Raw genomic sequence first — 21323 nt, forward strand, 5'->3', positions numbered from 1 at the left:
GCCTGGAGGACCACCGAATGGTAGCCCTTCCTATTCAGGAAGCATCCTCCACTGTGCTCCGGGGCACGGAGGAGGATGTGGGTCCCATCCAGTGCCCCAAAGCAATTAGGGAACGCCATGCTGGCAAACCCCGCGATGGCCGCATCCAGGTCCCCAAGCCGCATGAGCCTGTGGAGCAGCAGGGTGTTCAGTGCACAGACCACCTGCAGTGGAAGGACATGAGTACCTGTGAGGGGTGTGCAGGATGTGCCTGGCCCTCCCCTGGGTTCCCCCTGCCCCCGGGCTCCCCCCAGGTCACCCCTCTGCACCCAGCTCCACCTGGGCTCCCCCCAGGTCCCCCCTTTGCCCCCAGCTTCCCCCAGGCTCCCCCCGGGTTTCCCCCCTCCCCCCCGTCTCCTCCCTCCCCCTGGGGTCCCCTTACCTCCATGACGACAGCCTCGACGGTGGCCTTGCTCACACCGAACTGCTGTTCTATGGATCGGTAGCTGTCTGGACTGGCCAGCTTCCAGACAGCAATGCCAACCCATTCCTCGATGGTGAGGGCACGCCGCATAGGGGTGTCCTCATGCTGCAGGGCAGGGGTAAGCCACTGGCAGAGCTCGAGGAATGTCTGCTGGCGCATCCGGAAATTCTGGAGCCAGCGGTCGTTGTCCCATTCCCCAAACACCAGCCGCTCCCACCACTCTGTGGTCTGGGGTGGCTTCTTCATTCCCAGAGGAGGACAGCTCATCTTCTTCTAGGAGAAGCTGGGTGGCCTCCTCCATGGCACCGAGCAGAGCAGCCACTGCTCCGGGGGCGGCTGTGTGGACTTCTGCCGCCTGCTGCTGCTGCTGCTGGGGGTCCATGCTGCATGCACGGGGTGCAAGTGGCTGTTGGCTCTGCAGACCTGTGCTGTGCAGGCCGAGCCTGCCTGGGAGGGGCCCTTTAAAGGAGTGGCTTGCTTTGCCCCAGCAGGGCTAGTCTGCCCTGTGACCCTGTCCGCAGGCTTTCCTAGCCCCCCTATTCCAACTGGGGCTGCTTTTGTGTGTAGACGCTCCCCTGTGGGGCCCATTTCTATTTAATGCTGTCCTACGTCGATGTTGAACGTCGACAGCACAAGCCCTGGAGGATGTGTGGACACTACGTGTCGAAATAGCTTATTTTGATTTTGCTGTGTCGAAATAAGCTATTTCGATGTAGCATCCCAGTGTAGACGTAGCCAGTGTGTCCAATGGCTCTATTTCAAAATAGGTTTTATTGCATGTAGATGCTGTATTTCAAAATAGCACTCAGCTGTTTCAAAAAGCATTTTGTTGCAGCAGCCTTATTTCTATTCTGGAAGATCTTTTCCAGAACAGCTTATTTTGAAATTAGGCTGCTGTATAGACATACTCTTAAGATACTCTGAAAATCCCAATGGCTGTGTGTACACTAGCACTGTGCTTTCGAAAGACACATGCAAATGAGGGGAATCGAAAATACAAATAAGGTGCATATTTACATATTTGGCACCTCATTTGCATATTCTTCTTTTGAAAGAGTTTCTATCAGCAGAAAAAAAGCAGTGTAGATGTGGCTCTTTCAAAAGTAAACCCCATTTCAAAAGAACCCTTCTTCTCAAAAATATACTAGAGTGAGAAAATACTGTTTTTGCTGTAAATTAAGGGTCCGCTCCTGTTGCCCTGACTGACAGGAGTAGCCTCAGTCACTGGGTCTGCTCACATAAATGTGAAAGTTGCTGCACTGGCTGAGCTTGGAAGCTGCTGGGCTGTATTTGTGAGTGCTGCTTAACTGGATGTAGATCACTTAGTACATTGTAAAGCAAACAATGGCTCGTGGCTCATCACTCAGAGCCAGTTTGTTTACACAGAGCATACAAAGCTTTTAAATTTCTGAGCCAGTTCTTGCCCTCAGTTAAATCGTGTTCACCAAAGTAAAATGTGTGGTGTGAGAAAGTCATCAGCTTTAGTGGGTTTAGTCCACATTTACACCAGTAAAAGTGAACTCAGAATTTGGAGCCAGAGGTATGTCCATGTCTCTGACTCCTTGGCTGTGTGAGCCACATTTTGCATAACACTGTAGCCGTGGCCACACTAGCCCCTCCTTTTGGAAGGGCTATGGTAATATCGCACCTTGGAATATGCTAATGAAGTGCTGCCATGAGTATGCAGTGCCTCATTAGCATAACGATGGCTGTGCATGCTTCCAAAGTGCTGGTTTCAAACTGCAGTTGCCCATGTAACCGGGGGTCTTTCAAAACGACCCCCCGATTTCAAAAGCCCCTTCGTCCCAAATGCAGCTGGGAAGAAAGGGCTTTTAAAACCAGGGGTCCGTTTTGAAAGGCCCCCGGCTGCACGGGCGGTGTGCATTTGGAAACCGGCACTTCTGAAGCGTTCGCAGCCACCATTATGCTAATGGGATGCTGCATATTTCTGGAAGCACCTCATTAGCATTTTCCGAAGTGCCGCATTACCAGAGCCCTTCCAAGAGGAGGGGCTCGTGTGGCCACGGCCTGAGCGTGGTAACTGGTGATTTCAGAGGAATTACTCCTGACTGGTACATTGAGAATGAGAGGAGAGAGAAGCAGACTGTGTGGTCTGTCTGTGCAATGACCTGCCGCAAGGCGTCACAGCTTGGGTGACCAGTGGGTCCATTTTTAAAGGGACAGTCCTGTATTTAAGCCCTGTCTCATATTTTCTGTCCCTCATCACCACCAGTACTGGCAGGTCCTGCTGCTGGCCAGATCCCTATTGGCCAACTGCCTGCCCACCAGCGGTGAGGGTCCACTGGCTACACTGGGTGGTGAGTGTGAGCAGATGCCAGGCAGCAGCCAGTTACATGTCCCCTCTGCTGCCCCCATCAGCCTTTTCTGTGATTTGCCTGCTTTGCCCCTTCACTCCCTCCGCCCCGGTGGTCCTCCATAGTCCCTGCCCTCCCACCTAGCAGGACACCTCCCATTCCCAGCTCTGTTCAGAGAACCAGCTCCTAATCAGGATACTAAGCTCAACAACAGCCTGGCCAGCAGGATCCTTCCTTCCTTCCTCCACAGCCTCTGGTTGGGGCAGTGCCCAGGGAAAGCCCAAGACCCTCTCCAGAAGAGCCAAACCCTTAATGTGCCAAAGCCCCTCACAGCGCTGGTAGGGGGGAGCCTCTCTGCCCCTTAGCTGAGCTCTGGCCAGAGGCGATGAGTGACAGGCGCACACATGTACCCCGAGGGTCAGGCTCCCCCGCAATCACTATCAGTGCTGTGCTGCTCCCAGTGCGTGGGGGCAGGGGGGCAGTCCTGCATCTTCCCTGAACAGCGCAAGTGGAAGCAGGGGAGGAATTTCTAGTCTGTTCACACCCTGAACCTGCACAGCTGCTACACTCCATAGCAGCCCCAGGGGCAGAGACTCAGCACTCTTTTCTCCCACTGCCCTCTTACTAAAAGCCAGTGCATGTGAATGCTGTTTGCCAGCATTTTTCTTGACAAAAATAACTGCATCCCCTATGAGGTGGGTTTGCTTTGTTGACAATGGTGTGCTATTATCGATAAAGCAGCATTCACACTTGCCACAGCAACATTTTGTTCTTGGGGTGTGTGTGTGTGTGTGTGTGTGTGTGTGGTGGGGATTAAGCACCTGTGAAGGACAAGTTTTGTCAATCAAGTACAAATGTAGACATGGCCTCTGTTTCTCAGAGGAAAGGCTCTGCTCCTAGACTGTGGCCCTGAGGTAGGGAGTCCGTATTTTGTTTACAGAGGCAGGGTGATTTAGATTGGAAAGGGCTGGTAATTAAATTCAAGACGTGGAAGTCATTAAAAGAGCTGGTAAGACAGAAATCCCTCTATTGTGGGGGAAAGAAGATGGGGCGTTGAAGACAGATGCAGAGGACTCAGGAAACAGCCAAGGTTGCATTCAGAAAAGAGGGAGATAGGTTGGAAAGCAGGGACGAAAATAAAGGTAAAGGATAACACGTGACCCCATCACCATAGTATTCACCTCACAATGCTAATCTGATTCTTCTCATAGCCCTTCAGTGAGGTGGAGCAGAGCAGTTATGACCATTGTACAGATGGGGCTCTGAAGCACAAACTGGAAGCCAGATTTTCAAAGGTTCTTAGGTAGCTAGTAAGGTTTTTTCAAAAAAAAAAAAAATTCTAGGTTTGGTGCTTTGTAAACTCCGCTAAATGCATCCTCGGGTGCCTATAAACCTTTGAAACTCTGTCCCTAAGGCACTGGCCTGAGATCATACATGACGTCCATGGAGGGGAGTAGAACTCAGTTCTCTCAAGGCCAGCTTTGTCCATTGGACTAGCCTCTCTCTGTGTGTTGGATGCTCTGATAAATGGGAGCAAACCTAAGAAGGCCACTTCTCTGAGACTCCAGCAATTTTCTGTTTCCAGGAATTTGGGAGGGATGTCATGGTTGATAGCATGAAAAGAAGCACTGAGGCCAGGAAGGATGAAGAAAGAGAATGAGAGTCATATGAGTGGAGATCATTAAGTCTCCACAGGGGTGGCAAGTTCTGCCGCATGCTGGGTTGTATTGATGGCTCCTATGAAATTTTATATTTTAACTGAAAACCATTTTGTTGTGTCACTCTTTGTTCTGAGTTTTAGAAAAAGAAGGAATGAGGAAGCATTTATTTGTATGAGTTTCAGATGTGTTTATACCTCTGATTCTTAGGTTTCATCTGTATCCAGGCCAGTTCAGGAACAAAGAACAGAAACTGCATCTACAGAGCCCATCAAGCTGACTACTAAAGTCATGATTTGTATTAGTCACTAGGCAGCATCTGCATACTCAACCGTGCTCAGAATATGCTAGTCCCTGAGTGAATGTGTATAATATGTGTAGCTTAGGATAAGATGGTTCAGATATTTGAGCATGAAACATACAGTTATTGTACACATGTCAATATCTTTGTGGGGGTGCTGATAACAATAGAAGTTTTACAAGAGTGAGGACTAGAAGATTTTAACCTCCTTTTTTTTTTCAAGAAGAGCCACTCAGAGCTCATGTGCCTGTTGATTTTTCATTCCTGCATATAGTAACCCTGAGTTACTTCAGAAGACTCAATTTTTAACTCAGCTTTGAAATGTGGAATTTTCCTGGTGCTTGGTTTAAATATTCTCCCATGAGAACTGCAACTCAGTTATGCAGTGTTGTGTTGAAGTGCCTTGAAAGTATCTAACCTTAGACAGAAATGAAAGCAGTGTTGCCAACTCTCATGAGTCTCATAATAATTATTGTTTACCTTAAATCCCCAGCTCTAAGAGTCGAGTGGGTGTGTGATGATTTCAGCCTTCCTTCTTAAAGGAAAAAGTAAGTTTCTAGCTCCAGTGGCAGTAGCAAAAGCCTCAAAATGTGAACCTCACTGCACCCTAAAGAATTAAAGAAACAGAAGGCAAATAAAAACATTCCAGATCTCTTATGGTTACACAATACAGTAGGCCCTTGAGTGATGCGAGGGTTGTGTTCCCATACACCCTCGCATAACATCAAATTTCATGTACATTGGGGAGTGGCTTTTTTCCCTGGTAGGGCACATGTTCTGCAGCCAGGAAGCAGCAGGAGCACCTGGAGCTCCTTTTGAAAGGTAAATCTTGGAGTTGAGCGGGGCAGTTGGGAAGGGTTAAGTCTGGTGGTGGGTTGGGGCTGTGGGAAGGGGTCAGGGGGTTTGAACCATGGTGGGGGGAGTGTTGAGCCAGGACCGTGTGGGGCAAGGGGGGTTGAGCCAGGGCCGGGGGAGTGGGATTTTTAGTTGCTCTTAACTCACGTTAATGCAAGTTAAGCACGACTTGAAATTGTGCATTTTGAGGGATGACTCCATCGAGATTTTTAAGCCAATCTCATGATTTTGGGTGAGTTTCCCCTCATGATTTCTGAACATTTGTGGTTAGTGATACTGTGAGAATAATCTAAAGTGTCAGTCTCACTCCTGTTTAAAGTCAGCTTCTAGTCCGTTGTTGGAAGTGGGGTAACGCATCTAATGCTCCATGCATGTGCACCACAAACTCATGGGGCCGTCCCCTAGCAAGATGTTTCCCAAACATGAATGATCTATTCCATCCTTGGCAGACTGCAGAAAGTAAGTTGCCTAAATCAGGGGTGAGCAAACTTTTTATCTCAGGCCCCACTTTTTTACCTATGATTAGCAGGAGGCCCCTCAACCTGTCTGATGTAATCCAAACTGACTGAAACTTTGGTTATATTCATATGGGGGGGGAACACTTTTGGCACATGTAAAATATAAATCTGTAGAATGTAAAAACTTTATTAATCAGTATATAAATATGAATACACAGACATAACAACAGTAACAGTTTTCAACATTTTTAATGAGATGGATGAGTCTGAGACCCAACAGCTGATGGTGCTGCACCCCCCCTTACACAATTTCATAACTTGCATTAACCAAGCGACCCGCCCCCCAACTTTGTACACCTCTGGCCTAACTGATAGAAAGGAATCTAGGGAACCTAGATTTTTGTGTAACTGTTTCAATTGTTAGATTCAAGAATAAGATTTATACATTAGCATTTCTAATCTAACCAGTGTCCCGTAGGTGACTTGACACAAGATGTCATAAAACGTTAATGTTAGAGCTGAATGGTCCTGATATTTATTCATTTTCTTTCTTTACATAACAATTACATACAGTGTGCTTATCAGTGAATTCCTAAGTCGTTATCTGCAAAAAGCCCCTACAGTTTTCAGGTGCCTAAGTAGCCCCTGGAATTATGATTCAAGTTTCTCTTCCAACCCAAATCTGCAAGGGTGACACTGCTTCCTCCCACTGTCCTTTGGGGTTACCATGGAGGGGAAGGAGAAGGTGTGTTGGGGTAGGTGGGAATGGTGTGGCGCACACACAGCACTCCAGTGAGTCCTTGGGTGGCAGAGATACCTGTGAGTGTCAGCCCCAGGCTCGGGAAAGTCCTTTCGGTCCAATTCAGGGACAGGGTTGCAGAGTGGAATCCTGGCTGAAAATGATTTTCCTCTCTGCCCTGCCATCCTGTGCATAAATTCAGCAGTCAAAGGTTTGGTCTAGGCCTTCAAGGGTCAGAATCACTCAATTTCAGCCTTTCTTCCCCCTCACTTTCTTGCCTCTCTATCTTTTGCAATTGAAGACAACAGCTGGGGTACTCCTGGAGTCATCTAGAAGTTTTCTCCCAAGAGAAAGTGAAGTGGAGGAGACTTATAGATGACCTATGCTCCGCGCAGAGTGCAAGGGTTTAAGTCAGGTAAGTCATCTTTATCCTGCTCTCTTTCACATGCATGTTTTAGTTCTCTAAACCACTGAGGATAAGTTGGAGAATGGCTGTATTTATTGGGAGCCAGAAGTGACTGATTTTTTTTTTCCTTCATGTGCAGTCATGGTGCAATTGCTCTGTCCTGTGTTTCAAGAAGGTATTGGCATGACTAAGTTTGATGCCTGTAAGGCTGTTATTACACGTCTGTAGTTCTGACTGCAGAGTCATCCCTTGGCTCAAGTGCTACACTTTCTGGAACCTGCTTCTCTATCTCTGCTAGGGGTACCATATTTGACCTTTCAAAAAAGAGGACACCTCTGAGAGGCAATGTATCTGTATCAGTATCTACCAATTCACCTTGTATTAATGTACTACACATACTATAACACATTGCTACAAGGTGAGTTGGCAGATACTGGTACAGATACATTCCTTCTCAGGGGTGTTCTCTTTTTTACATGGTAGCCCTAAACCCTGCGGCTGGAGAGGTTCAGACAATCAGCTTCCCTTCTCTACCCCTCCATGCTATAGCAAGGGATCCTTTCCATGTTTACCTTGTGTATCATATTTGTGTTCCCTCTGGAGTTTCTCCTTAGAGAATCTTCATCTCTTTATGCCCCTAATCATTATCATTTGCCTCCTCTGAGTTTCTTCTATTTCTGCTAGGTATTGGCTGAAATGAACACCCTTTTCCAGGAGAGGGCATCCCACTGATTTATACAACATGTTCAGTATTGTTTTCTTTTAGAGCTGTGTGAGTAATGGATTTATTTTTCTAAAAAATTACCATAAAGAAATTGTCAGGTCCAGATAAATGTTTCATTCTGATTGATTTTATGTTTGATATTTTTCACATTTTTGAAATAAAAACTGAAGCCAAAGATCATCTCAGACCAAAGAATGTGAGTTTCATTGCAACTTTTTTTGAATGTGTCCAAAGTGACGGGAAAAAAAAAAAAGAAAAAAGAAAAAAGACAAATTCACCAAATGTTTCCTTGTCAAATCTCATTCGTCAAAGTTAGACTCAAGACTCACAATTTGTCAGACCACTCTGTTTATTAGAAAAGCTGCTCTGCTAATACATTTAGAAAAGTGAGTCCCCTCCCAGGGCTCAGGTCTCTTAATTTGTACAGATCAAGAAGGCAAGTTAATAGACACAGGAAAAAAGGAAAAAAACAGACACCCACCCACCCCATATAGTCCCTGAGACCAGTCATGTACCTTCATTTCCATATCACCCTTAGCAATCCCCTGCCAATGACTCCCTGGTTACCTTAATTAATTACTGTCTAGCACCTACTGCTCTGGTTTCTGCTTTCCCAGACACACCTGGCTCCATCCAAACCCACCCGACATTCCTACACACAGTATCAACATAACTTCCCCTTCTTGAGCTCAGAAGTAACATTGTATCATAGTGTGATTTAATTTCTTTTTACAATGTAACTCTTTTATGTACAATGTCACATCTTATACTTCCACAATCCCTCCTTTTGGTCAAGCTACGCCTATGACCAACAATTACCGGGTTTCATACATTAACCGTTCTTTTTTATTCCTCTCATTGGTGATATTTAAAACCATCAGATTGGCACTCTGGTTAGGGGTAAGCTGTTGGATGGTGTGCCTTGCACAGCTTTGGATATAATAAGAGATTAATTGGAAACATACAAAAATCATTAAAATTCCAGATAAGATAGTCAGAATTCCTTGACACAACCAGTTTCCTAGGCTAGAGAAATTAAATAAACCACTTAGCCATTTCCACAAGGAACTTGGCTCTTTGTGGGGAAGGTATGCAATCTGCTCCAAGTGGCTAGCCTGATTTATTACATCGTTAGTATTATCAGGTATATATTGAAGCACACAGAATTGCGGGAGAAGCTGAGCAGGATAACAAATACCCGACCAGTTAGCTGGTAACATGGTATAAGCATTTCTCCCACAGACCCAATGATGTCCTATTAAAGCTGGGAAGGGTTGGCTGCACCCTTTTGATATATAGGTATCCACGAAAGAGGAATAATATCCCCCAAAGGGCACAGGATGACCTTCCTTGGGGAAAGAAGTAACATTTGCATGACATTGGAAAATTGTGTTGTTTTTTTCAGGGAGGCTATAGGGGGAGCAAGAGATTGATTTTCCGGTCTGATCCCAGGTTGAGAAAAGATTCATATCCCCATACCTGGTTTGCCATTCTCCAATCTTATTTGAATAGTCCCATACACCATGGGACACAATATATTGGAGACAGCTGCTCCTCCCTAAATTCAGCCCTGTCCCATTACACACCCAGCACCAGTGGCCTTTCCCTTCACCACACTGATAAATTTAGGAATATTTGTTCTCATCAATCCCGAAGTGTCATTTCTTTTCCACGTCGGGATGTGGCTGCAGACCCAGCAATTAGAGATATTGAGAGTCTGGGCTATCCACACTTGTTGCTGAATAAAAGAATTGTCATTGTCACTTCAGACTCCCCAGACCTTAAGAAACCAGTAGCTGAGTATTAGGCTCCACCAGGGACACATGTTGAAGGCAGGACCCTTTCTGGTTCTGACAACCTCTCTCTAGGGAACCGCAGTCACGGTTTTATGTCCACCAGGCAGCAGGCGCTAGGCTCACTACTGCTTCTTTTCGGGTCCTGCTGTTTGCTTACCGTCTGCTTCTGGCAACCCTTACGGGGGCGTAGGTTGTAAGGTATTGCAGGCTGTTCGTCTACGTCTTTTTCTGGAGCCAAAATTGGCTCTGCGTGGTTCTGTGGTGGTGCTTGGTCCACTGGGGATGGTGCTTTTTTACATTGTGAAGCGTGTATCCATGTTGCGATGCCGGATAGCTTTACAGCTGTCTGGGTAATGAGTAATACCTGGTATGGATACTTCCACCGGGGTTTTAAGGCGTGCTTTCGAAGGTGGGTTTCGTTGGCCAGGCTGCTTGTACCTGTGAATGGATGTGACTCACAACTTGCATTAATCCCTTGCAATACTGAAGGAGTGTGCTGTGAGTCAGGTTTAGGTCTGGGACTGGGGTAATGGTAGCCATTGTTCGCATAGGGTGTCCCATAATGATTTCAAATGAACTTAATTTGTGCCTTTGAGATGGGGATGATCGAATTTCCATAAGGGCCAGTGGTAAAGCTGCTGGCTGGTTTAACCCTGTAGAGTCACAAATTTTTTTGCAAGCTTATTTTTTTAGCACACTGTTTCGCCTTTCAACTGCACCTGCACTCTGTGGATGGTAGGGACACTGCAATAGGTGAGTGACATGTAATACCCGGTCCAGATGCTGAACAATTTTTTTTTTTTAGTAAAATGTGTTCCCTGGTCACTAGACAGAGTAGCAGGAATTCCCTTGGTAGGGATAATATGGTTTAACAAGCCTTTGGCAACAGACAATGAATCAGCTTTGCGGCAGGGAAAAGCTTCAATCCAACCCGAAAACAGACATACCATAACTAAAATGAATTCATGTTTCTGACACTTAGGCATTTGAACAAAGTCAAGTTGTCAGTGTAAGAAAGGTGCTTGAGGCAGACCTCGAAACCCTTGTGTTACTCTTACAGACTTGCCTACATTGTAGCTTTGGCAAGTAGTACAGGCAGCGCAGTGGCGGGTTGCAAAAGAGCTGAAATGGGGAGCCCACCATCCTGCCTTAGTCATAGCAGAGACCATCCCCTCCTTTCCGACGTGAGAAACACCATGTAGCAGGGTGGCCAGAGATGGGTAGAGTGAAAGAGGGGCTACGAGGGCACCAGTAGGCGAGCGCCAAAGGGAATCAGGATGTAGAGAGAAACCCTGGGCACTCCAGGAGTCTTTCTCTGCGTCCTGGGCAGAGTCCTGGAGCTGGGCGAGATCAGAAAGGGACGGTGGTGATACGGAGACAGAGAGGGAACCAAGAAACGCATCTAGCGAAGGTTCCATAGTGGCAGCATGTTTTGCAGCAACATCAGCAAGTGCATTTCCTTTAGCCACCTCAGTGTCTGCAGCTAAGTGGCCAGTACACTTAACAATGGCTAAAGCAGGTGAGAGTAAAACTGCATACAGGAGAGCGGCAATGTAGGGGCCATTCTTGATAGGGGTACCAGCAGAGGTAAGGAAACCTCGAGCCTGCCAGAGGGTGCCAAAGTCATGTACAACCCCAAAAGCATATCGAGAGTCAGTGTAAATGGTGGCAGAGTGCCCCTCAGCCAGGAAGCAAGCACGGGTTAGGGCAACCTGTTCAGCTACCTGGGCTGAGGTTACAGAAGGTAAAGGCACAGCTTCTATAGTTTCAGAGAGGGATACCACAGCATATCCTGCAAGGAGGCGACCTTGGTCATTCCTAAAACAGGAACCATGAGAGTGAGAGGAGAACGGAGGACAAGGGACTCAATGTGAACCGGGACAGAGAAGAAAGCAGAACACAAATCCACAACAGTAAAATTGGTTGCATCTGGTGGAATAGAAGCCAATATTGTGGCGGGGTTAGGGACTACTGGAAAAATAGGTATGACAATATGGTTAATGGCTCGAAGATCCTGAACAAACTGCCACGATTTACCATTAGCCTTTTGAACTGGGAGGATAGGGGTGTTACAGGGGCTGGAACAGGGAACAATAATTCCTTGTTCTTTCAATGCGGTTATAACTGGAGCAATACCAGCCTCTGCTTCAGGATTTAAAGGATACTGAGACAGGCAAGGCAGAGGTTTGGAATTGTCTACAGTAATTCGAACTGGGTCAGTATTTTTCATGGTTGAATGGCATGCCTCAGCTGGCCAGTCTGCGGCAGTCAACCATTTTTCATACTGACTGGTAGAGGCTAACAGTTTACACAGTTGGAGGAGGTCTGTCTCGGAGGGTTCATAGGTTTCACAGATTAACAGAAACTCCTCAGCAAATTTGATAGGATTTTCCTGTGGCTTGGGAAAACTTCTAACTATAGACAAAAGTTTCGTATGGGTCCAGGGCTTATAATTCCATATGGGCTCATTTCCTTCCACCTTAAAGGACTCGTAAGGGTGCCACAACATTTTTATTAGAATTCTTTTTTTTTTTTAACCTCCCATCAGATTCTCTTTTCCAGGTAGCGAGATCAAGAGAATTTTTGCAGTCTGCTTTGGGTTGTCTTTTCACAATGTTTTGCAGGGCTGTGAGGCCAATGAGGGTATTTTCCTCATTCTCATCATTGCTCTTATCATCTGTAGTTACTGAAGGCTTTTCTCCCCGCCTCCCCCGCTTTTTTTTTTTTTTACTCGAGCAGGAGTATGGTGGGGGTCAGGTTTGAGCCGGATCATTACACAGGACTGGGTAAAGGGGAGCGCTCGGTCTGGTGGTGGGAGAGACTGCATTTAATTGGGCTTTTAATTTATCATTAGAATTTCTAAGAGAGGTGAGTTTTGATTCAGTCCACCTATGATTTGCCTCTTCCCACCACTGCATGAAGCAGTCTACCTCTCTTTTTGCCCATTTAGTTTTTTGGGAGGACGAGTTTGTCTTTTAAGGCGTTCACTCGGTCCTTGTCCCAAGAACCTAACAGTGGCCACTGCAATTTGGGGTTCTCCAGGGTCAGTTTAGACCATTTCTCAATAAACCTACAAGAGTCTGGACCCCTCCTAAAATACATAAAATAAGCCCGAGTTCCCTTAGGGAACTGTTCTACCTTAGACTTCTGATTACCCATCCAGGAGGACTTCACACAGCACTCACACAAGAAGGAAATTTGGGCTTGTCAGAGCAGTACCCGGTGCAACACACAGAAAGGAGCCCACAGGCTACTGCCTCAATTGCCCTTGCTTTCACACCAGGCGTTATACCCAAGGTGTGGTGTGGCTGCAATTGTGCAGATTTCACTTATTCAGACCACGGGGATGGGAACCCCTTGGTCGGCCAGTCCCCAGGCGGAGATGGCACCCAGACTCAAACACACCATAGGGAGGACGGATAGACACAGAGACAGGACAGTCCTCAGACCGGTCAAAACCCAGAAAGAATAATTACCTGATCAGGACCAGATTCCAGAAGTTAGATCCCGGGACCCCTACCAGAACAGAGTGGGAACAAACAGGTTTGATGGCGTAGACTGCGCTGCGGTTGTGTACCTTTCCATCTCGTGGAGGACCGCTCGGACTAAATGTCCAGGCGCCGGCTGCCACGGTCGTCCTGCAAGGCAGTCAGGGATCACACAGCCTCAGCGAAGACGCTTGCCGTCTCAGTGGAACCTCCAAATTGTCAAAGTTAGACTCAAGACTCACAATTTGTCAGACCACTCTGTTTATTAGCAAAGCTGCTCTGCTAATACATTTAGAAAAGTGAGTCCGCTCCCAGGGCTCAGGTCTCTTAATTTATACAGATCCAGAAGGCAAGTTAATAGACAAAGGAAAAAAAGGAAAAAAACAGACACCCACCCACCCCATATAGTCCCTGAGACCAGTCATGTACCTTCATTTCCATATCACCCTTAGCAATCCCCTGCCAATGACTCCCTGGTTACCTTAATTAATTACTGTCTAGCACCTACTGCTCTGGTTTCTGCTTTCCCAGATACACCTGGCTCCATCCAAACCCACCCTACATTCCTACACACAGTATCAACATAACTTCCCCTTCTTGAGCTCAGAAGTAACGTTGTATCATAGTGTGATTTAATTTTTTTTACAATGTAACTCTTTTATGTACAATGTCACATCTTGTACTTCCACACATTTTAGCTGAGAAATGTCAGCTCTGTTCTCTCTCCCTTATTCCATGTGACCTAATTAGGGCTCTCAAGGGATTAAAAATTAATTGTGATTAATTGCATGCTTGTGCTGTTAATATTGCAATGCCTTTATTAAAGTAGTTTTGGATGTCTTCTACATTTTTAAATATATTTGTTTCAGTTTCAACATGGACTACAAAATATACAGTGTTTGCTTTATATTCGCCATTACTAATATTTGCACTATAAAAAACAAACAAAAAAGAAAGCGTTTTTCAATTCACCTAACAGAAATGCATTAGTGCAATTACTTAATCATAAAAGTTGAACTTATAAATGTTGTTGTTTTACGTACGAAAACAACCAGTGCTCAAAAATAAAACAGCGTAGAATTGTACAGCATATATGTTCACCTTGTTCTCCTTCTTCAGCCAGTCACTCAAGAGCCGTTTCTACCAAGAGCGAAAGATGCTAATGAGACGTGGATGCAAATTCCCTGTGCCTCATTAGCATAATGTCACATGATTTGGAGTCCGGAAGACCATTCTTCCAGACTCCAAAACGCTGTGTAGAAGCGCAGCCCCCAGGGGCGCTTCCGGAAGGAAGTCCTCCTTCCAGAGGCCCTTTCTTCCCAAAAATTTTTGGGAAGAAGGGGCCTCCAGAAGAGAGACTTCCTTCCAGAAGCCCCCCCGGTGACTGCGCTTCTACATGGCATTTTGGAGTCCGGAAGAACGGTTTTCCGGACTCCAAATCACGTGACATTATGCTAATGAGGCATGGGGAATTTGCATCTGTGCCTCATTAGCATCTTTCACTCCCTGTATTAGCATGCCACTTCCAAAGGAAGCGGCCTGTGTAGAAACAGCCAAGCTGTCTACATAGCCAAGTTATCTCGAAATAACAACAGTTATGTCCAATAACTTTGGCAGCATCTAAATGACGCACATGCTATTTCAAAATAAATTCAAAATAATGGGTGTGTTATTTTGATTCTGGTACACCTCATTTCCTGAGGAATAAGGCCTATTTCATAATAGGCCATAATGGGCTCCAATTATTTCGAAATAGTACTATGGACATGGAAATGCTATTTCAAAATAGTTGGGTGCTCTTTTGAAATGCATTTTGTATGTGGTTGTGTTATTTCAAAAAAGGGCTGTCATGTACACATGGCCTCAGATAAGGAAGCTTGTTTACATTTATGGGAGATATACTGTCCACTTATTGTTTATAATATCACCTGAAAGTGAGACCAGGCATCCACATGGCACTGTTGAAGCCAACATCACAAGGTATTCACGTAGCAGGTTCAGTAAAGATCCATATGTCCCTTTATGCTTCAGCTACCATTCCAGAAGACATGTGATATGCAAATACTTTAACTGCAAGCATTGTTTTTGAGTTGTTGTGTAAAAAGAAAAAAAAATAACAGTTATAGCTTGCACTATCACAAAAACTGTAAAAGGACTGTTTGACTATACTTGCATGAGGTGAATTGAAAATATTATTTCTTTTATCATTTTTGCAGTACAAATATTCATGACAAACTAATAATATGAAGTATGCACTGTGTGTGTTGTATTCTAATTTGAAAACAGAAAAACTTTCAAAATTTTCAGTACATTTCAATTGTTATTTTGTTGTTTGAGTGCAATTAAAATGATTATCACAATTAATTTTTAAATTATGATTAATTTTGTTGTTAATCACATCAGTGAATTGTAATTAATCAACAAGCCTCAGTCCTAATGATTTGCTTCTTTGCATCCGCTGCTTGTGAACTGAGAGGTTTAAACTGAGCTACCCAGTCCTTTTTTGAGTGGTTGCACTTATCTGAGAAGGGAGGGGTAACTCAGTGGTTTGAGCATTAGCCTGCTAAACCCAGCGTGGTGAGTTCAATCTTTGTTGGGGCCATTTAGGGGTGTGGGGGGATGGTCCAGCCAAGAAGGCAGGGGACTAGTCTCAATGACCCCCTGCAGTCCCTTCTAGCTCTAAGAAATGTGTATCTCATCAGTGCATCCAAGTAGCTCAGTCTGTTCATTCCAAGATTCAGTTCAGTAGCCATGTTAGTCCGTTTCAGGAAAAATAAGGAGCAGTCATGTGGCACCTGAAAGACTAACAAAGTTATTGAGACACAAGCTTTTGTAGGCTTCAGCCCACATTGTCAGATGCAGAAGGTAGAAGCTTCAGTTTGGAAGGAATTCATAATACATAGAGAGGTTTATAATACACACAGTATAATATATTACCATGTGGCAGACCAGTGCTAAAAAGGCTAATTTGATCAAGATGGATGTGGTGCACTCCCAGTAGTTGATGAGGGGGTGTGAATACCAAAAGAATGAAAATTACTTTTCGTAATAAGCTGGCCATTCCCAGTCTCTGTTCAGATCCCATCTGATGGTGTCAAGTTTGCTTGTGAATTTCAGCTCTGCAGTTTCACACTGCAGTCTGTGTGAAGTTTTTTTCCTCAGGTAGCATAACTTCCAGTTGTTACTGAGCACCCAGGGAGGCTGAAGTGCTCTTCGACTGGTCTTTGAATGTTACCATTCTTTGTTGGCTGATTTGTGTCCATTTATTCTTTTGGGTAGAGACTGTTCTGTTTGGCTAACGTACATGGCAGAGAGTCCCATGTTAAATAATGTATAACAACACAAGTGCCGGCACTCTCATGTAGTGATCTCCAGTGTTTAGGTCAGAGGGCACCAACCAGACTGGGATGATGTTCCTTGACTGGGGCCTTAAATAAGAGCCCAGTTTCGTTTTAGAAACTTGGAGTCTTCTCATGTTGTTACCCAGTATGTGGTACATGAAACAGTCCAACTCCCATTCAGGTCTACAAAAAGGCTCCCAATGGAATCGTTAGGAGTTAAATCAGGCTCTGTATGTAATGGAGCACCTTATAAAATTGAAAACCTTTATGGAAAGCCTTTAGAATTTAACTCAGATGAAATCGGTAGACATTTATCCGAATTCTCTGAAGTGACAATGTCAAAAGAAAGGATGCTAAAAACTGAAGGGAAGAATGATTTGAGGACTGGCAAGCATGCCGTACAGAAAGACTTAAGTTTCTCAGTCTGTTTAGCTTATAAGACAAATATATATATTTTCTGAAAGCTACCCTATAGTTCAACCACAAGCTGATGGGCAGGAGACTGGACTAAATCATCATTATGATCCTTTCTGACCTTTACCTTTATGAAACTGAGAGTTGCCTTTCTACCTTGTGCAGTCTACAATCTAAGGCTATATCTAGACAAGAGGGATTTGTCCACAGAAGTTTTTACTTCTGTTGACAGATCATGGCCAGACTTCAGGGCAGATGGAAAAAGTGAGCCACTCTGTCAACAGAGAGCAGCTGGACAGCCTGGCCGCTCTATTGGCAAAACAGCTAACTGGAAGTACAGCAGACAGGGTTGCCTAGTGTCCCAGAAGCCCCTTCTGTGGACAGAACACCTCCCCTTTCCCCACCTCCCCTGAATGTCCAGACTGGGTTTTTGTCGACAGAGCTCTGATGACTGAGGAGCTCTTCCTTGTGGTGAGCTGGGTACAGCTGTCAGCAAAAGTGCTGCCTTCTGTTGACTTACTATGGACAGAATGCTCTTGGGAATCTGGACGTGCCATGGGTTTTGTCCACAAAACAGCCGTTTTGCCAACAAATCGCTGTAGTCTAGACATAGGCTAAGTTAGACAGTGTGGAGCACAATAAGGTCTTAGTCCATAATTCCTTTAGGCACTACCCAAGTATGGATAAGGAATTATAGTAGCACACACAAGGAGGATGAACAAGTCAGGCCTGGACGGTTTGGGAACGATGAGTGTTAGCCTTGGTGTCTACATTTTAAAATTTATATCAGATATGATGTTTAGGGGATGTATGTATGTATGTTTGTAGATTATTTTAACTAATACCGCTGTGCCGCTATATGCCCTTGTTGTAGGTTCACTTAATACTTGCATAAAAGTGCCATTGCTGGTATAGCTTATGTCTTTGGGAGAAGTGGTACAAGCTACATCAGAGCAAGCACTCTTTTGCCAGTATAAACTGTGTCTATTGCAGGAGAGTTAGCTGTGCTGCCAGTCTGGTATAGCTATGTCCACAACAGCTTTCTGATGCAGCCAAGGCCCAATTACAATAGAAGATAAGACAGGTTTTGTTAAATGGAATTCCACACAGTGCCACTAGAGGGAGCCTAAACAACGGCCAGTCTACCTGAAACAGCTGCTCTGTTTAACTCCCATTGACATAGGTAAAGAAGAACAGGAGGAAATGCAAGCAGGAATGCATCTCCAAACTTTCCTCTTATCCTAAATCTAATGAATAGTATCTTGTACTTTCAAGTGTGCATACAGAGCACACAGATGTACAAATCGAAGCAGACCAAGCCAATGTAAGATTTGTAAGTAAGAATTTACTCTCAGGGGGTTCTCTGCCTGCCACTGGCACCCCAATGCCCTGTGCCCTTATGTTGGAACGTGACCCCTCCTCCCCAGCTCTGCTTCCCCTGCTGAAAGGTGGGGAGAGGGGCACTTGCATTTCCATTTAGCCCCACCCCCATGTTCCTCCACACCATACCCCACTTTTTACAAAAGTTGACATTTGGCTTGTTTGCTCTTTCCAACTGATCAAGTCCTCTTCTAGCAGGGGTCAGAGGCACATTACCAGGGCTGTCAAAAGTTAGGGGATGTTTGCCCTGTTGCTAACTGTGATGTGTCAATTCTGTGGCTAAATGATGCTTCTTTCATGTATTGCAGTTGAATGGGACTCTTTTTCATTTGACTGTTTCTCTTCAGTTCCTGTCTGCACCATAGCAACTTCCATCCACTCCTCTTTACTAAGCAAGCTTTCGTGGGACAGGCACACTTCTTCTGGCCATAGCCATACCAAAACAGACTCAATATTTAAGGCACAGAGAACCAAAAACAAGAATCAAGGAGGACAAATCAGAAAAAAATGATAAAGGTGAGCAAATCAGAGAGTAGAGGGGTAGAAGGGGTGGGGGGTCAAGAATTAGATTAAGCCAAGTATGCAAATGAGCCCCTATAGTGACTCAGAAAATTCCCATCCCAGTTCAAACTATGTGTTAATGTGACAAATTTGAATATAAAAGACAGCTCGGCTGTCTCCCTTTCAATAGTGGTGTGAAAATTTTTCTTCAGTAACACGCAAACTCTTAAGTCATTAACAGAATGGTCCACTCCATTAAAATGTTGACTAACCGGTTTGTGGAGCTGGAGTGTTTGTCTGTTTTATGCCCATTAACTCTTTGTCTAAGGGAGTTAGAAGTCTGTCCAATGTACAAAGCATCTGGGCATTGTTGGCACGTGATGGCATATATGATGTTAGTTGAGGAACATGAGAATGTGCCCGTGATTCTGTGAATAACCTGGTTAGGTCCACTGATGGTATTTCCAGAAAAGATATGTGGACAAAGCTGGCAGCGGGCTTTGTTGCAAGGAAAGGTTCCAGGACTGGTATTCCTGGGGTATAGACCGTGGCTGTTGGTGAGAATCCTCATAACGTTGGGAGGTTGCCTGGAGTGTGGCATCCTGATTAAGGAGAGGTTGTAGGTCTTTAATAATTCATTGCAGTGGTTTGAGTTGGGGGCTGTAGGTGATGACCAATGGTGTTCTGTTCTTGGCTTTTTTGGGCCGATCTTGGAGTGGCTGGTCTCTGGGTATTCGTCTGGCCCTGTCGATTTGTTTTATTATTTCTCCTGGTGGGTAATTCACGTTTATGAATATTTGGTAAAGATCTTGTAGTTTTTGGTCTCTGTCAGTTGGATCAGAGCAAATGCAATTGTACCTAAGAGCTTGACTGTAAACAATGGATCTAATTATGTGTGTGGGATGGAAGCTAGAAGGGTGTAGGTAAGTACAGCGATCAGTGGGTTTCTGATATAGTGTGGTACCAATCAGGCCATCCTTGATTTGTACTGTAGTGTCCAGGAAATGTATCTCTTGCATGGAGTAATCAAGGCATAAGTTGATGGTAAGGTGTAGATTGTTAAAGTCTCTGTGGAATTCTTCTAGAGCCTCTGTAGCATGGGTCCAAATCATAAAGATGTCATCAATGTATCTTAAATAGAGGAGGGGTAATAGGGACAAGAGCTCAGGAATCATTGTTCCAGGTCAGCCATAAATATATTAGCATATTGTAGGCTCCATGTGGGTGCCCACATCAGTTTCACTAATCTGGAGGTATAAATTGTCCCCAAATCGGAAATAATTGTGGGTGAGAACAAAGTTACAGATGTCAGACACTAGACTGGCTGTGGTGACATCAGGGATGGTATTCCTGATTGCTTGTAATCCATGGGAATTTTCTGATCCACTATAGGGGCTCGTCTGCATACTTGACTTAATCTAATTCGTGACCTCCCCCGCTCCTTCTACCCCCTACTCTCTGATTTGCTCACCTTTATCATTTTTTTCTGATTTGTTCTCCTTGATTACTGTTTTTGGTTCTCTGTGCCTTAAATATTGAGTCTGTTCGGGTCTGGCTATGGTCTGAAGAAGTGGGTCTGTCCCATGAAAGCTCACCTAATAAACTATTTTGCTAGTCTTTAAAGTGTTACTTGACTGCTTTTTGTTTTGATAGTATATAGACTAGCACAGCTCCCTCTCTGTTACTCTTTACTAAGGTATAGCATATTCCCTATAATAAATTCTCCACTAATGGAAATCTCTGTCAGAACCATGTACATTTCCTCACCTCTTGGCTTTTCACAAGCCTTTAGATCAAAGAATCAGCCAAGACATTTTGCATTTTATATGCCTGCTCTGGGTCTGTTTTGGTTTTGATGGAGCCTGTCCTCCTGCTTAGGCTCCTCCTTTTGCAAAAGGTTCCCCATTTCCTAGTACTTGTAAAACCCCCCTCTCAACATCATTGCCTCATTCCTGCATTTCAGTGAATGCTACCCCAGAATCCTTTGTCAAGGGAGATAAGCTGCTAATGGACTGGGTTTACATCTACGTTAGGAAATAAGGTTGAATTTAAGGTCAATTTTTTAGCAAGAAAAAAATTGCTATTGCGATTTTTTAAAGTAGAGGGTGTATATCCACACTGACACCATAATTTGATGGGGTGCATGGTTGGTAGCTTTGAGTTTGTCAGAAATGCACTGTGAGTACCTATCCCACAGTTCCTGCTGCCCCTATGCATTGTGGGTAAAGCTCCCAGTGTCTGATGGAACAAAAAAGTGCCATGGGTGGTTCTGGGTATGTGTCATGTGCCTCCCATACTGCACTTGTCTCCTCCCACTCCCTTTGGAAAGCAACAGCAAAGAGTGTTTTCACACTGTATTTTCATTGGGTATGTGTGCAGATGCCATTGTATGACTAACTTGGACCCCATCCAGCTTCAAACTGTTGTGGCAAGTATTATGAACACCTCATGGAATGTGCTATGGTATATGCAGAGCCTAAGCAG

The 21323-nt window shown here is 44.9% G+C and overlaps 2 long non-coding RNA genes across 2 annotated transcripts in view; both read left to right on the top strand.

The window, feature by feature from the left end:
- LOC142007121 (uncharacterized) overlaps positions 1–5275 on the top strand; it is a 47763-nt gene extending 42488 nt beyond the window's left edge. Inside the window, exon 3 of the long non-coding RNA XR_012643894.1 lies at positions 5231–5275. This is a non-coding gene — a long non-coding RNA (uncharacterized LOC142007121). The remainder of the gene's footprint in view (positions 1–5230) is intronic.
- On the top strand, positions 5264–7893 carry LOC142007120 (uncharacterized). Its single transcript, XR_012643893.1, has 3 exons — positions 5264–5285; positions 7091–7204; positions 7880–7893. It is a non-coding gene; the product is annotated as an uncharacterized LOC142007120 (long non-coding RNA).
- The last annotated feature ends 13430 nt before the right edge of the window (positions 7894–21323 follow it).

The sequence above is a fragment of the Carettochelys insculpta genome, chromosome 1, assembly GCF_033958435.1.
Source record: "Carettochelys insculpta isolate YL-2023 chromosome 1, ASM3395843v1, whole genome shotgun sequence".
NCBI lineage: Eukaryota > Metazoa > Chordata > Testudines > Carettochelyidae > Carettochelys > Carettochelys insculpta.